Genomic DNA, 16,398 nt, shown 5'->3' with positions numbered 1-16,398 from the left:
CTTGATATAACTATAGAAACTGTAAAAGGTATGTGGTTAATAAATATTTACATCTAAATTACTGAATAGAGTTGAAAATTTGAGATGAGCAAAAAAGAGGTCACTAGAGAGAAATGCCACAAATCTCTTTATGGGGTTTTATGGGCATATTTATCAAAGGATGAAAGTGACAATTAACCTTATGTCTATTATTTTGTTGGTACCTGCTGGTAAAGTAATAGCAATATTCTCAGAAACATGCCAAAAAACCCAAATAAGAGTGCAGGAATGCAACATCTGGGTTCAAACTGTGATGGACACTGTCGCTTTGCACCATTTGGTATTATAATGTAGTTAGTGACACAGCAAGGTGCTGCTTCAGTCACAGTGGTGTATTGGAATACAAGAAAAATGGGGGGGGGGGGGTAAAGTAAAGGTGGGAGCAAGGCACAGACATGAAGACATTATTGAAAGGTATTGTGGTTATTCAGCTTTCATTTGACTTACCAAAGTAGCAATCTTTCTTGCATTTATTGTGTTCCATATACTTGACCCAAACATGTATTTATTCTTTTCTCAATGTGCCTCTGGTCATCAGCAACATTGCATAGTGTAAGAATATGTTTTATTTAATAATGTGTGTGTTTTCTTTTTCCTTTACATTATAAAAGTCTATCCTACCCGCAAAACTGCAATTTGGAAGCAGTCATGTCTTACAGGCTAAAGCCAGGGAAGATGACTAGTAATAAAAGCGGTATGGAACATAAGGCATTGTGGTTGCTTGGTTAAAACACAGGGATCATTGTGGGTCATTTTCCACTGATATTTGCCTTTCGCATTGCAAGTAGCCCTTAACCCATGTGTCATACAAAACTGCTGTAGTGTACAACTACCCAAACAGGAGAATGGCATAAATGAATTTGCTTAGACAACTGACTATATAGGAGAACAAAGCAATGGACAAATACTTGAGAAGAAACTGTATAGGAAATTAGAGAATTGAGAGCATTGGGAACATATGGTACATAAGAGGTATTAATAAGCCAGGAAGCATAACAGATGGGTAACTCGTGCCACAGTAAGCATATCAAAAGCTGCAACGAGGGTCTGAGAGTTGTAGTTCCACAACATCGGGGCAGATGCCACATACCATTGCTTCACATTACAGATCCCAGCTGCAGCCGTTACATTAACCTTTAAATACAGAATATAATGCTAGACTTATGGCACGCTCCTGTAGCCAGCGTATATAAATGTGCATCAAGCCTACCGGCAAATGTAGCTTAGGCAGCTGGGGAGATCTGCACGTAAGTGAAAGAGCAGGCGTGATTACTTCAGAATTTATTTAGGGACTGGTAGAAACCACTCCAACAGCAAAGGGAACAATCATGAGAGATTCCAGTGAACTTTTCTGCTTTCTCTATCAGATGTTAAACTGTTGCATAACTCTCATCAAATTAGGTGTTTAGTGTAGATTTTCCTTGCTGCTCTTTTTGAACATTCATTTAAACCTTATTTCAAAATGATAAAAGCAGAAATTATTTTGCCTTAATAGAATCATATGTTATTTTTTTCCCTTAAATACTGAATACCCAATTGTAAAAATAGACATCATTATTTGCCCTTGATTTTACCATAAAACACTGCTCATATTTTAGATTAAATAGAAAAAAAATTACAATGATATTATTTCTAATGGGAGATTTTGTATTTACGTTTATAACTAAATCATTCCAAAAGACGTCTTCTAATGTTTATCAATTAATTTGTAGAATAATAAGCCAGTTTCAGATTTTTTGGGCATGATAAATAAATACAGCAATTGCAGTATTATCTTAAAAATATTATACATAATATAAGATATTTATATATTATATGTATATGTGTGTATATATTTTTCAAAATGTGTTTTATTTACATGTATGTAGGTGTGTGTATAATATAACAAGAACATTTTCTGATGTCAGTCATTTTTTTTTACCAGCCAATCAAATATTTATTTTTATGAGATATAGCTTAGTTGGAATGCTGTAATCAATGCAAATAACCTTTCAGTATACAGAGGCTGCTGCAGATTCCCTTCATTCTCATGCAGCTGTCAAAGGATGCTGGGGCTTTAAGAGACACCTCCCCTCTTCAGCTCTAAACAATGGTTTCTACCGAGCTCTGCTTCCCATTGCAAAATTTGTAATGTGCCATTTTTCCCATGGATGCCTTTCCATTTGGGTGCTGACAGGAGAGGCAGACATGCTGAAGTGCCAAGCTGATTCTGCCTACAGACTCGTGCCTGGAGGGTGCTATGACTTTAGCATATTGTGAGCAAGATTTGTGTTCGAATTGATGGGGAAATGGTCCAGGAGTGCTCAGTGTGATTCCAGGAGCCAGTGGAGACTGCAGACTGATTTCATTGATCTCTTGAAGAAGCGAACAGAATTATAGAAGATTAGGTACTGAAAAATCTCTTTCTAATGAGATCATGTAGATGATTTGTTAATATTTGTTATATTAATACACACATGACGGGAAAGTTAAGAGTCATGCATGCAAATGCCTTGGTTCTGGCAGACAAGTGCTGTTCATCTAGTGATGGCTTCTGCAGGGAACATATTCTCTATCACAGGGCTGCTCATCCTTAATCATTTCATCTGACAGCTTTGTACTGTGTGTCCATCTCTGTGTCTGTGTGTGTGTTAGATTAGTGCAATTTGCTAGTATCTTCTATAGAGTGCCCTGGAAAGCAAGGAGTTAAATAGGAGGAGGGATATGCATGATGTAATGCAATTGAGACAATGGCAAGGATTTTCCTGCTCGCATTACACTGTGCGGCACCTACAGCCAGTGTTCTTCTAAAATGTGTGAAAAATAAGTCATGCTGAATAGAGCAGTAGGATTTACCATGGGTGGGTACGTGGGTGGGGGAATTGCACCCCATAATTATGCACATGCTGCAGCACTGAATGGGTTAATGCATCTATTTCTTCTACTCATCCCTGAGGCATTTTGGTTAAATAGGAGATCTCTTTCAGAGTTGATTGCTGTGCCTCCTAAGCATACAGTTTCCAGTCTGTGCAAGCTCAATTCATGAAACAGGAAAAAATCTGAAAGAAAGAGGGCAGGGAGTCATTGATAGGATACAGGCACAGATAAGTCAGGAACAGTAACCCAAGTGACAATGAAGTGAGACAGGAGCAAGACACGATCATATGTGCAGGTGTGGGGACAGGTTCACACCAAGAGGGGGGGGATAAAAGGATGACCGTGACTCTTAGAACTGCAGCATTACACTGACCTGTCTGCTGTTTAAAGGGACACACTGTCACATAAGAGGCACACCCAGAAAAAAAAATAAAAAATAAATATATATATATATATATTTACATTTCAGTCATAATCAAAACATGCAAATAATATGGTCTCTATGCAAATAGAAATCAACATATTGAGCAGGTGACAGAAAAATCTTTAAGGGACTATGCCATAAATGGATGAGTAAAGTGCGGAGCATGGGGAGTGGTGACAGAGGACTGTATATGGGGTACAGTTAATCTGCATGGGCACTGGTATACTTCTTATGTGCAGTGCATGGCCCTGCAGAGTTCATGTTTCACTAACTTAATGGGGCCAAGAAAGGGAGTTTTTCCCAGAAGGGTGCCACTCAGTGCTGCCACTGATCCCTGCTCATATGCAGGGGGAAGGTTATGTCTATATTCAGGATGGCTCAGCAACTCTAGTTCATCAACTACTGGGCAGGGGTTCTGAGCTTAAAAAAAATTAAAAACGATCATCTGTGAAATATATTGACAAATGTTACATGAATGTTCCTTAATTATGAGTTAATGACCTTTACTGTATCTTTTGCATTCTATGGACTCCAGTGATTGCTTAAGGTCTTTAAACAATGCATTCATTTATTAGATGAAGTTATGAAGTGCACCTTGACTGTATATTCTAGCTGCATAACCCAATATTTCCATAGACCCTTTTACTTACCTTGACTGATATATAGTTGGCCCTGTGTCCATAGATCAAGAAATGACACCCCAGTTCCCAAAACAGTAGTATAGGGCATTAGAAAAGAGAAATAACATTGTTACATTTAACAGAGACCTTGCTGCATTTAAGCTATGACTAATGCAACCTAAGAAAAAGTATTGTATTCTTTCCAAATATCATTCCACAGTACTTGCTGTTTTTTTTTTTTCTTTTCTAATATTTAAACCTGGAGGGCAGAACCAAGGACTGTGTGGTAAAGGAACAACCTCTGCCTTACATTATTTCCTCTGAAGGATCTGTGGGAGTTTAAATGTGTGAAACACATAATTATGTAGTGTTGATTTTCTCTTGAACTTTGGAGGTGGCTCAAAAAAAAAAGTAAATAAACAGATTCTTTCCAATTGTTTGGGCCGCTAAAAAACACTGAGTTATGGCAAATCATGAACAAACAATTAAACACATCAGGACAAAAGAAAGTGTATATAGAATGTAGCAATGATGTGCATTAATACCATTTTATGTGGCTCAATTAAATTCTGTTATTTGTTTTGTTTTGTTTTTTGGTGGGGGGGGGATTACCAAATATAACAAGGATAATCCCAAATATAAAATAAATTGTTAAAGTGGATGTAAACTGAAAAATACCATTTTCTATGGTTTTAATTAATTGTAAATGTACAATTCTATTGCTGCACTGGCAGTCCTGACTTTTAAAACAGTGTAGCAGAAGCTAGCTAAGAAAAGAGAAAGTAATTCAGATATATACATAAAAGTTGTTTTCTCTTTTAAAAGCTTGTACATAATTCCAATGTCCAGTGTATGAGTCTGAAGCTGTTCATCATGCAGTATCTGTTTTAATTGTCTTCCTATATTTAACAAATCAATCTAAAAAAACTTAATATCTGTACCTCTAATCACTGGCCCCCAAGTGTACCTGGGACAAATTTTTATCTGCGTCCTGTCCTTTTAACAAAAGCTTTGAGTCTTATAAGGGTAGGGCTGCTGTAGACTTGACATTTTAACAACTACCTGGTTGCTAGGGTTTAATTGCCATAGCAACCTGGCATCAGTTTGGAAGCCAGAATAGTAGAGGGCCTGAATACTAATATATGCAATAAACAACAAGAATACTGATAACATTTAAGCTTTAGCATCAGTGTATTTTCGGCTTCCAGGAACTAGATGGCATATTTAGTTGGAAATAGGCAGAATAAGAACATTAATAAAAGGTCACTAGTAATGAGCAAATTTTTTCCCCAGACATGGTTTTGCAACGAAATGCCACTTTTTGGAATCAGCAAATTTTTTCTCTCAAAAAAAAAAAGGTCTCTCCAACATTTGAAGTAAAAAAAAAACGTCACCCGTGTAAAATTTGATCAGTGTGTTTTGCATTTTTTTGCCATGATCACTGATTTTTTTGGCGACGTGAAACAGGACAGATTCGCTTATTACATTAGCAAAATAGGAAGGCTAAAAATGTAAAAACCAATAGGAATAAAAACAATATAAATCAATGTAAAAGTTAGAATATGTTTTGGATAATGTGATGGAATTACCCCCTCTGCAGAGCAGTTGGGCATAAGGGATCAAAAAAGGCAAATCTTGCCCTGAACTAGGATTGGCACCTTTCCTACAGTAAATTACCAGCTGCTTTGTTAGGGGAGTAAGGCAGTGAGGCATGGGGAGGCGTCATGACACAAAAAAGGCAGGGTAATTCTGCAAATGGAAAGGACAATAATGTAATGGGGTGGCTTAATAGGCCCAATGGAACAGAGGTTTTGTGAGTTGGGCAGGGGGAAGTAGGAGCAGATGTGGAAAGGGCTGACTTGGAAGCAAGGGGATGGGCAGAATAACAAGCAATTAACTGGTGACTGTGGAGACTTATTCCCTCCCCGCCTAACTATATCCCCTTTGAATGTAGCACCTAGCCAAGAAAAACACCATGACACCATAGCTTTTGTGGGTGGAGTTCGGCCACAGCTTTATTACAGAAATCCAACATCAGAGAAAATAGTCCTTGCCATGTATTACAAACTTTACCAAACATATAATTTTATAACTGTTTATAACGAATGCCGGCCACTGCAAACGCAGTGGGCATGTGAAAACCATCAAACACCACCAGAGATTAAATGGCCAAGGACTATCCCCCGCCATTTGCTGTGACAAACCGAGATGTAACGTATATATATATATATATATATGCTTATAAGACTTTGAAAAACTTTTTTTTTTTTTTTTTTTTGCAAAAGAGAGCCTGTAAGGAACATAATTAGAACATGCAAGTGGGGTAACTTACAGCCCTATGGGTACAGGTTATTAGCTATTAAACAGGGAGGGGGGGGAGGGAGATGCTGCTCCTTATCTGCATAGTGACCCTGCAGGGACGAGCTGAGGCAAAAAAGGGGAGGGGGTGAGTATACGCTGCTTTCCTTCCCGCCCAACCTGATCTCTTTTTTAACTCCCTGCTTGCTGGAGGGAATTGAATGCTGACCGGCTCCCCAGTCCCTCCGCGCTTTCTTTATGCATTTCAGCGCCCTCCAAAATTCAGTAAAAAAAACATTTTTTATAATCTCTTCTAACAATAATGGGTTAACAATAATAGGTCTTCAGGTCATTCAGATATTATGTTAATTAGGTAACATTTGCATTTATTGTACAAGCAATGCTATCTTACAATACAAAACAGTTAAACATGCAGAGTATCTGTGGATACTGGACAGAGTGTAGGTCATATTTCTCAGCATGAGTGGGATACATACATGTACACATATTACCAATGCCATATCATTACTTGAACTTCGAGCTCTGCAAGTAAAGCCAGCCATATTGTATAATGGAGAATACTAACATAAAGGATAGGCTGGTACAAAGGATTTGTTCACTGCAATAACTGGGAAGCAGATAAAGGTTGTTTATCAGAATTTCTCTGTAAGGCACAGCTGGGGCCAGTGACATACCTAGACACTCAATTTTGTTGACTCTAAACAGCCTATTTATAAAGTTATGTAAATTGATATCCCAAATTCCGTCTGTTTGTATAGATGTGCTTCTTGCATAAGGCATGACATTCCCTCATCTGTAAAACTAAAAGTCATAATATTGATAAATGTGTATTTTTTTTCTCCACTGCCTGACTGCGGTAACATTATTTTACACCTCTTCAGGCCTGGTTCAACCCAATAGGAAAAATGCAGGTGGCAAAAAAAAAATCCAACTATTAAAAGGTTGTAAAAATGGTGTGCCAAATGCTTCATTTATATAGGGCTGCTGCTTTCTATGCCAGAATTTAACACTGCACTTTCTGTAAAGCTAAACAATGTAAAGCACAATCTACAATGCGACGATCCACATCTCCTTCTTGCCTGACTCCAAAACCAGAAATCATTTTTTTTGCCTGTACAGAAGGAAGGCCAGGAGGAGATGTGGATTGTCGCATAGTGGATTGTGCAGAGGGAATATCGCCGTATCGCGTATTTGAAATGACCAGAAGCAAAGTTTTCTATTTTCTAATAAAGCATTCAAAATAATAAACGGTGTGCAGGATAGGGCAATTATTGGAGCAGGGTAAAACACATTTTTTTAGTTTTAGTGTTACTTTTCCTTTAAGGGGCGGCGTCCCACCCAGCTGCACCTGGGGGGGCACAGTGGCGGATGATGGCCTTGAAACCCTGAAAAGAAATCCAGAAATAAATCCAGAACTACTTTTTAATGCAATACATGTTATTTTTGGGGATTAGTGGGTTGTTAAGAGTACGCAGGTTGAGTAGGTTTATTAGAATGTGTGCAATTGCATTGTGCTACATGCTAAGGGGTATAGCATATAGCACAAAGCAGTTGCACACATTCTAATGCATATAGCACAATAGAGTTGCACACATTCTAATGCATATAGCACAATACAGTTGCACACATTCTAATGCATTCTAATGCATATAGCACAATGCAGATGCACACATTTTAATGAACCTATTCACTGAATTGTTTTGATACATGATACAATTCTTTAAACCGTTTCCTAAATGTCAGGAATGTTTTAGTAACTTTGATAAACTTTAAAGGACCAGTATGGGATCCCTTATCCGGAAACCCGTTATCCAGAAAGCTCCAAATTACGGAAAGCCTGTCTCCCATAGACTCAGTTTTAATCAAATAATTCAAAATTTTAAAACTGATTTCCTTTTTCTCTGTAGTAATAAAACAGTACATTGTAACTGATCCCAACTAAGATATAATTACCCCTTATTGGATGCAAAACAATCCGGTTTAATTAATGTTTTATTGATTTTTTAGTAGATTTAAGGTATGGAGATCCAAATTACGGAAAGACCCCTTATCCGTAATACACTTGGTCCTGAGCATTATGGATAACAGGTCCTAAACAGGTACTAAAAATCAATAAATATCCTGTTTAAGTTTTAAAAAGATGCCCCTAAATTTATAAACACAGATACCCTAACGTTCCTCATTGACCCTTAACTCTGAGCTCTTTAGTATTAGTACTTCTGCCTACAGTAACTCTAGATAGATGCTTAATAGGCCACTAAATCTGACCTTTTTTCTATTATTTAATTTGCTGTCTTAGAATATACAGCAATTTGCACTCTAGCCTGTTGGTCCAGTGAGAATAAAGCACAAATTAAGATTAAGTACAGAGAGCTGGTTCTTGTCTCTGGCTACGGACTGTAGACTTTACATACTCTTATTAGGAGGATTAAAGCCTGTACACCAATCAGTACTTGCACACATGACATACTGTTTATCACAAGCATGCACACACAAGTGCTTTTACATACTAGCTCTCATTCACAAACTAACTGGTACTATTTATGAAGTGTGGTCTGCAATAAATTTTTACTGTGAAAAGTGCCATATAGGACTGCGGAGACTTGTTCCCCCCCAATATAAACACATGACACAGGAGAAAACACACTGACACCGATTTTTTTGTGGGTGGGGTTCGGCCACAGCTTTATTAAAGAATCCAACATCAGAAATATTCCTTGGCATGTATTTCAAACTTTTCCAACTTCACAACAAACTTTTTTGTTATTATAACGAATGCCGGCCACTGCGAACGCAGTGGGCATGTGGAAACCACCAAACAACACCCAAAATTAAATGGCCAAGGACTATCACCCGCCCTTTGCTGTGACAGACCACAATATATATATATAAACATATATCAGATATTTTTATAAAAGAAAATAATTTTAATTTTTTTTGAAGAATCAGCACCTGAAAGGAAACATAAACATGTGAATTAAACGAAATTACGGGCCTATGGTTCACTAGCTAGAAGCGCTTAAACAGGGAGGGGGGGAGGGAGATGCCGTTCCGTGCTGCAGACGAGGTGAGACGCTGCTGTGTGAGCTGGCAGGCAAAAGGGGAGGGGGATGAGCAGTGATTCTTTCTTTCCCGCCCAGTAACCTCAGCAGTTAACTCCTCATGTACTGGAGGGAAATAGGCCCTGGCTAGCTCCACAGTCCCTCAGCGCTGTCTATGATGAGCAAATTTTTTTCACCAGGCATGGTAAAATTTTGCTGTGGAAAAGTTGCAGTTGCATTAAAAAAAAGGCGCGGCTGCGTCAAAAAGTTGCACATAAAGTCGGGCAGTAGCCACATTTCGCTAATTTTTCACCGTTTTGTGAATTTTTCTGAGACAGATTCACTCATCACTAGTTACATATTTTCCTAGCATAGTGGTAATTGTAAACCAAGCATGTCAAGGTGCTGCATCCCCAAAAGAGCTTACACGGACTGCAGTTAGCCAGAACTGGTTAATTGGTGGAATTTATGCCCATAAATATGCTATACTTTTTGGGCATGACTGTTTAGTTACAGGTTCCCTGTGGGGGATTGTAGCATTGTAGAGTTTTCTTTCACTGCTTCAGTCTGTGTGTGGTCAGATTCCATTGCACCTCAAACCCTAAACACCCTAAGTACAAATGTACTGTAGGACTCCATGAAAAGCAGTAGCCAAACTGTCTCTGTGCAATCCCAGGACTCCAACTCATTTATACTTAACAGCAGTTCCTTATCCTTTCTGGATTCCAGCACTAGGACAAAGCTCTGTATGAGGTCTTGACCTGTCTGTAATGGTCTCACCATCTGATTACAAGAATGATCACTGCTTTTCTTATAGTGCTTCGTTTTTGCAGCTTTTGAAAATAAATGTGTTACTTATGTCACAATGGGGCTATTGCTTGAAGTACAGCAGGGACAACCTATTCAGTGTGGGTCACATAAGTCTGTAACTTGCCAGTTATGCCCTGCTAGAGTGTTTCCCCAAACAGAAAGATAGATGATAGAGACAGACAGATTATAGACAGACAAGCAGATAGATAGACAGGACCTTTGGAACTCTTCAGAACAATTTATAATAAGCAACTTGGTATTTCATGTAAAAGGGGAGCATCCAAAACATTACATTTGTTTTAACTGAAAATATCCTTTATAGTTATGTGATTATGTGAAGCAGGCTTTAATGTACTAAGTGTGATCCTTTTAAGGGCTTTATTCTACATGAAAAGACATATCATATTGTGCAGTATTGTCCTGTTGCTAGCTCCCACTGCTGCAAATTAGTGTTAACCACAGGATAAAATAGCACAATCTGCTTTCCTTTTCAAATAAGCACTGGTTGCTTAAATCCACCTATAGATACTGTATATCAGCAGACGTGTGTATGTCAGTATATCTGCACATATTTTTGTTCTCCATAAAAATATTTATTTTAATGTCATATTTATGATGTATTTTATTTATATTTTTTTGGGGTTGTCACATGTCTTTAACTATTTTTTTGTTAAAAGGAACACACAACTTCCATTGTAGTGTTGTTCCATCCAGAAGCTGTTGGGTAACAGCTGCCAGCATTCTCCAGTATATTATGAAGGGTTGATGCATGATGGGAGTTTTAGTCCAGAAACCATAGATCTGAATTCTTACAGCAACATAGCCACTGGATACAAGGGGATTCTCCAATGAGAATTCTATCTAAAGCTGGCCATACACGCACCGATAATATCGTACGAAACCTCGTTTCGTACGATATTCGGTGATTGTATGGCAAGTCGGGGAGTTGACCCATATCGCAGGAAGCTGCTGATATCGGTCGACTCGCCGATCGGGCCAGTTAAAAGATTTTGATCGGGCGCCATAGAAGGCGCCTGACCAAAATCTGCCTTCAGCGCTGAATCGGCAGAAGGAGGTAGAAATCCTATTGTTTCTACCTCCTTATCTGCCTGTTTCAGCCCTTAAGGTTAGTGGCGGATCTGACGATCTTTCGTGCGACCGATGGTCGCACAAAAGATCGTCAGATCGCCACGTGTGTGGCCACCTTTACTGTATCTATTTACACTTGACTGTCTCTTGGTTTACTTGATTGTTGCTGAAGGCAAACATTGCAAACACATCCCCATATCTGCACTTCTGAAGTCTGGATACAACATGTAAAAAAATGGCAGATAAGAGACATGATTAAGATACCATTAGTAGGAATATTTGTCACTTAAGAATGCTTACTTTGGGAAAGCCAAGTGGGAAAAAAGTCAGTTTCAGGAAAGATTTATGCCCTCTTTCAGAATCGAAAAGATTTAAAGATCAAAACAATATATTGATAAATATGCATCCTGTCAGTTTTCTAAAAAAAATAACATACAAAAGTGTAATATTACAATGTGAGAATTTTGGAAGGCAGTGTGTATCTGGCTTGCTTGTAGAGAGTTATATAAAATGAGAACTGTATCTGTAACTTAGTTTGTGAAAGCCATGGACGATATAAAGAGCCATTAGCATTCCTTTGAATGTCTTCTCAAAGTACATCATTTACCATAAAGCTAATAATTGTGTGCTGACTAATCATTATATAATAGATGAAAAGCTTAAGGCATAAACTTATACCCATACCCAAAGTCAGGCACAGATTCAGGCATGCACTCTTACAGGGTCAGGAAAGATTTAGTTGTGGGTCAAGGAGACTGTGGCGCTTGAGATGGATAATCTAATTACTCTGTCAAAGTACTGATGCAAATCAGCAGGAAGATGCTTAATAAATCTCTTGGAGCACCAGCTCTGGCATCCGTAGTGCACATCTCATAAAAAGTCAGCCCAACTGCACACATAATTGTAGACTTCTGCTGTCAAGCTTTATATGCATGGCTACATTAAGCATTGCCTTGCTTTTATTATTTTTGTTATCATTATATGAGTTATAACATCCCCCCCCAACTTGCAGAAAAATGTAAACTGCATTTATCAAAAGATAGATTTTGATGGATTGCAAAAAAAGCTGACTTTGGGTTGCCTTCTTTCTAAAGTAAAAATCCTTCCTGTGTGAACTCTTTTCCCTATTACCAGTGCTGGAATTAGGCTTGTAAAATACCAGCACAGACTGCTTGATCTCATAGTACAGCGGAGGTTATATAGGTGGCAATGGGAACTATTTTGGCTCAGTATACTCTTGGACAACACTTGTAACTGCTACACAGTCATGCTCTGTGGTAAGCAGAGACCATACTTTAGGCCTGCGCTTCCTTTGTCTATCACAACTGGTAAAGGGGATGGAAGATTTAAGCTATGAGGTTAGACTGTCGAGGTTGGGGTTGTTTTCTCTGGAAAAGAGGCGCTTGCGAGGGGACATGATTACTCTGTACAAGTACATTAGAGGGGATTATAGGCAGTTGGGGGATGTTCTTTTTTCCCATAAAAACAATCAACGCACCAGAGGTCACCCCTATAGATTAGAGGAACAGAGCTTCCATTTGAAGCAGCGTAGGTGGTTTTTCACGGTGAGGGCAGTGAGGCTGTGGAATGCCCTTCCTAGTGATGTGGTAAGGGCAGACTCTGTTAATGCCTTTAAGAGGGGCCTGGATGAGTTTTTGAACAAGCAGAATATCCAAGGCTATTGTGATACTAATATCTACAGTTAGTATTACTGATTGTATATATATAGTTTATGTATGTGAGTGTATAGATTGGTTAGTATAGGTTGTGTGCTGGGTTTACTCGGATGGGTTGAACTTGATGGACAATGGTCTTTTTTCAACCCTATGTAACTATGTAACTATGTAACAAGAACTGTTTGGTCTGACATATTTTTATATGTTGCTTTTCCAGTTGCTTTAGGTCACATCTTCATAACTGTTTGCATGAGAAGCAATCAAGGCATTGAATAAAGTTTTGGTCATATATAAGTTACCAGTGTGCCCAGCAACCTGCCGCAGTGGGGGGCCATGGCTGCCGGCTAGTGAGCTTGAAGTGTTGTTGGTTTCCTGCTAGAACCTCAAAATTTTTCCCACTCACCCGCCCTTCTTTAAGTCATTCAGTCAGTTTCTTATTGTTATATGCCTTTTGCTATGTATTTTCTATGTTTATTCATTGTCATAGCTTTTATTTGGTGGATGGCAACAGCTGACTTTGAGATAGATTTGGTGAGTTTAGCAGTTGTTCAGCAGCCTATGGCTCGGGCCGGCTGCTGGAGACTCCATTTAGTGACGGGCTGTGTGCTCCCTTAGAGATCAGCTGACCAGAAATAATGCAGCTCTAACTGTAACAGGAAGAAGTTTGGGAGAAAAAGACAGAACTTTGTTCATTAATTGGCTCATGTGACCTAACACATGTATGCCCTTGGTTTGTTTGTGTGCACCATGAATTGTATGATCCCTTAGTACTTAAAATAGTAATTTTATATTTAGGATTAACCAATATCACATACTACTAAAAAAAATATTTTTATGAAAATGGTTTATTTAGATGAAGCAATGTTTTACATATGAGATGTTTTATGCAATATATTTTATAGAGACCTACATTGTTCGGGGGAAAAGGAAGAGGATTTCTCATGCAATATTGCATAGTCCACAGACACTTTTCCATTAATGATGCACTAAGAGGGTTTTGGTCAACCTGATCTGGGAGAAAGATTATGTAGGGACCCATAGGGTTAAGCTCCCTATGGCTTTACTCCCCTACTTTTCCTTATCTGTACTGTTATAGGGCAGACCCCTCTATACTCAGGTTACAGTTTCTAAAGCTATCCCTTACAGGTTTAGCTCATTTAACCACTCCCCTTGGCAGACTATATAGTGTCTTGCACAAGGAAGTGTTTTCCTCTTTGGCTGCCGGTCTGCTACCTGAAGCAGAGCTCAATTGAGCCTGGGTACAGATCCGGCCCAGTAAGCCACTATCCATCCAAATTAAGTCGGGGACAGGGCCCCGTGAACGAGGAAAAGACAGTATAGCAGCATATTTCATAGCACCCTCTAGAAGTGGTGAGTTCAGACAGAATTATACAGAAAGAGCAGCCATTTGCTCCATCAAGGATAATAGCAAAGGAGTAGTCTTCCTAACAGGCATTACTGGCCTTAGATTAGGGACACAGAAGTGCTAGGGAAATAGGTTAGCAAATATGCCTTGCCCTAACCTCCAAAAGAGCATGGGACTATGCCGGATGCTGTTGTTGTTCTACCTGCCCAATCCTCTTGATGAGAAGGGATACACAGGGGAGCATCATATTCCTGCTATTAATCCATTTTACATCAATTGTATAACTGCATACTGCATAACATCTACTAAGTGAGTATACTGAAATACCCTGATTACCTTTGTCTTGGACAAATAAAGTATTATCCAGTTCATTCATAAGAATCCTCTGGCGTCCATATCTATCTTTTGCACCACACTACTTCAGATAGTTGTAGTTCAACAACACCCTCAGCTCCATTGTCTACCTCCCACATAGCGGAGGCCCACTCCTGTGCATTAAGGTTGCATGTAACACATGCTCTACAGCACGCTACTAGCCTGGGTTGGCCATATTATAGCCAAATAGGTGTTACAATTATATAGAGCTACCACGTTTCTATAAAGAACATAGGAGCTTCTCTAACAATGTAACGTATATATGCTATTGCTATTGCAGAGCTAAAAATGTCTAATACCACCTTGTTATTGACTACAATGTATTTCCGTGATTTTTCTACCTTTAACAAGAAGCAAAATGCTTCTTGTTACAGGATTTCTTACACTGCTCAAGTTTCATTAAATGATAGTGTATAGTGTCTTCACAATTTGGAGAGTCTGTTTACACTAATGACTCAGCTAGTCAGGTGACTGAAACAAACTAAAGTCTTCATGGCAATTACACAGTTAGCTCTTGCTGTGACAAGTAAAAGACTCCCAGCATGCAATGGTTTTCATGTGATCTTCCCAGCTGTACTATCTGGTATTTCACCATTCATTTATATAGTATAGCAAGGAAATGCTTCAGTAGAAACATATTCTATTGCACTTATGGCTCTGTATGTTGTTTTAGGCCATGGACATGTGAAATGTGTTTGCTGCATTGTAATAAAATGTGAGTCCATCCATCATGTTCTGATTTAATCTTGTTATTATGTGCAATCTTTGGAAGTGTATATATATATTTATTGCAGCTACACTCCCTTCTCAGTTTTCAGTCTTTTTTCCACACATTAAGGCTACTTTCTCACAATTTGGAAGTGACAACATGATGACAGGAATAAAAACATTATTGTCCCAGAACACAGCAGCTATCGTCTCACAGCAAATGCTATAAATTTCCCAGAAATTACAACTTTCAGAGACAAAGATCTGAACAACTTAATGCTTGCTGATTCTAGCAGCCAAACAATTGTTATACTGTGGCCAGTAAAAAAAATGCTTTACAATGCAGACATCCTTCCAGACAGGAGAATCACCTAATATGAACTATGTTGTTATTTAATAATGACTATCAGCAAATTCCATTGAGTTATTAGATTGATCTCACTACAACAAGCCAAGTAAGGCCATGTGATCCAGAACAGGAAGGAATAGGGTTCAAGCTCAAACTGGCAATCTGTAAATTCTGGCAAATGCCAGAGGGGCTGCTGTAAAGTGTCATCAACACTATTTTTGGGTGGGGCTGTTTCTTTTGTATACTTGAAATGTCAGGGTCTATTTTAAATCTCATTTCAGACATCACAGGGTTGTAACTAAGATTGTATTAATGACTTGCACTCATTTACAACAGGACTAGGAAAGGTAATTGTATGCAGTTATTGTTTTTTTTAGCTTCTAAAGAATTACTTGTAAAAAATAAGGACCTATTATCGAGTCATATATATGGCGGGGTTGAATGGTTCAGCTATGTCATTTTCCTCTATGCAGTCATACATATTTCTGCAGTGGATGCCAAATATAAATTTATGCCACTGCACTAGAAAAAAATATTCAACAGAAACTAGTGGTAGCATCCAAGCTATCAAGTGGTGCTGTTTTATTATGTTACAAATGTGTCACTAGAAATAGAATGAAGACTTGATGTAAATCATAACATCATAGTATGAATTCCAGATCTAATAAACTTTGGAACTTCTAATAAATACTAATTGCTGGTACATCTCAAGTAGCAAGTTTGTTG

The 16,398-nt window shown here is 38.4% G+C and overlaps 1 protein-coding gene across 3 annotated transcripts in view; it reads left to right on the top strand.

The window, feature by feature from the left end:
* Positions 1 to 2,107: 2,107 nt before the first annotated feature.
* ppfia2 (protein tyrosine phosphatase, receptor type, f polypeptide (PTPRF), interacting protein (liprin), alpha 2) overlaps positions 2,108 to 16,398 on the top strand; it is a 209,640-nt gene continuing 195,349 nt past the window's right edge. For 2 of the 3 annotated variants that reach the window (XM_031898888.1, XM_031898887.1), the window contains exon 1: positions 2,108 to 2,426. The gene's annotated coding sequence lies outside the window, so the exon portion shown is untranslated. The remainder of the gene's footprint in view (positions 2,427 to 16,398) is intronic. The other variant, XM_031898889.1, reaches the window with a different exon arrangement.

The sequence above is a fragment of the Xenopus tropicalis genome, chromosome 3 (assembly GCF_000004195.4).
Source record: "Xenopus tropicalis strain Nigerian chromosome 3, UCB_Xtro_10.0, whole genome shotgun sequence".
Taxonomy (NCBI): Eukaryota; Metazoa; Chordata; class Amphibia; order Anura; family Pipidae; genus Xenopus; species Xenopus tropicalis.
Note: the sequence above shows the minus strand (reverse complement) of the source record. Positions and strands in the feature narration are given on the sequence as shown.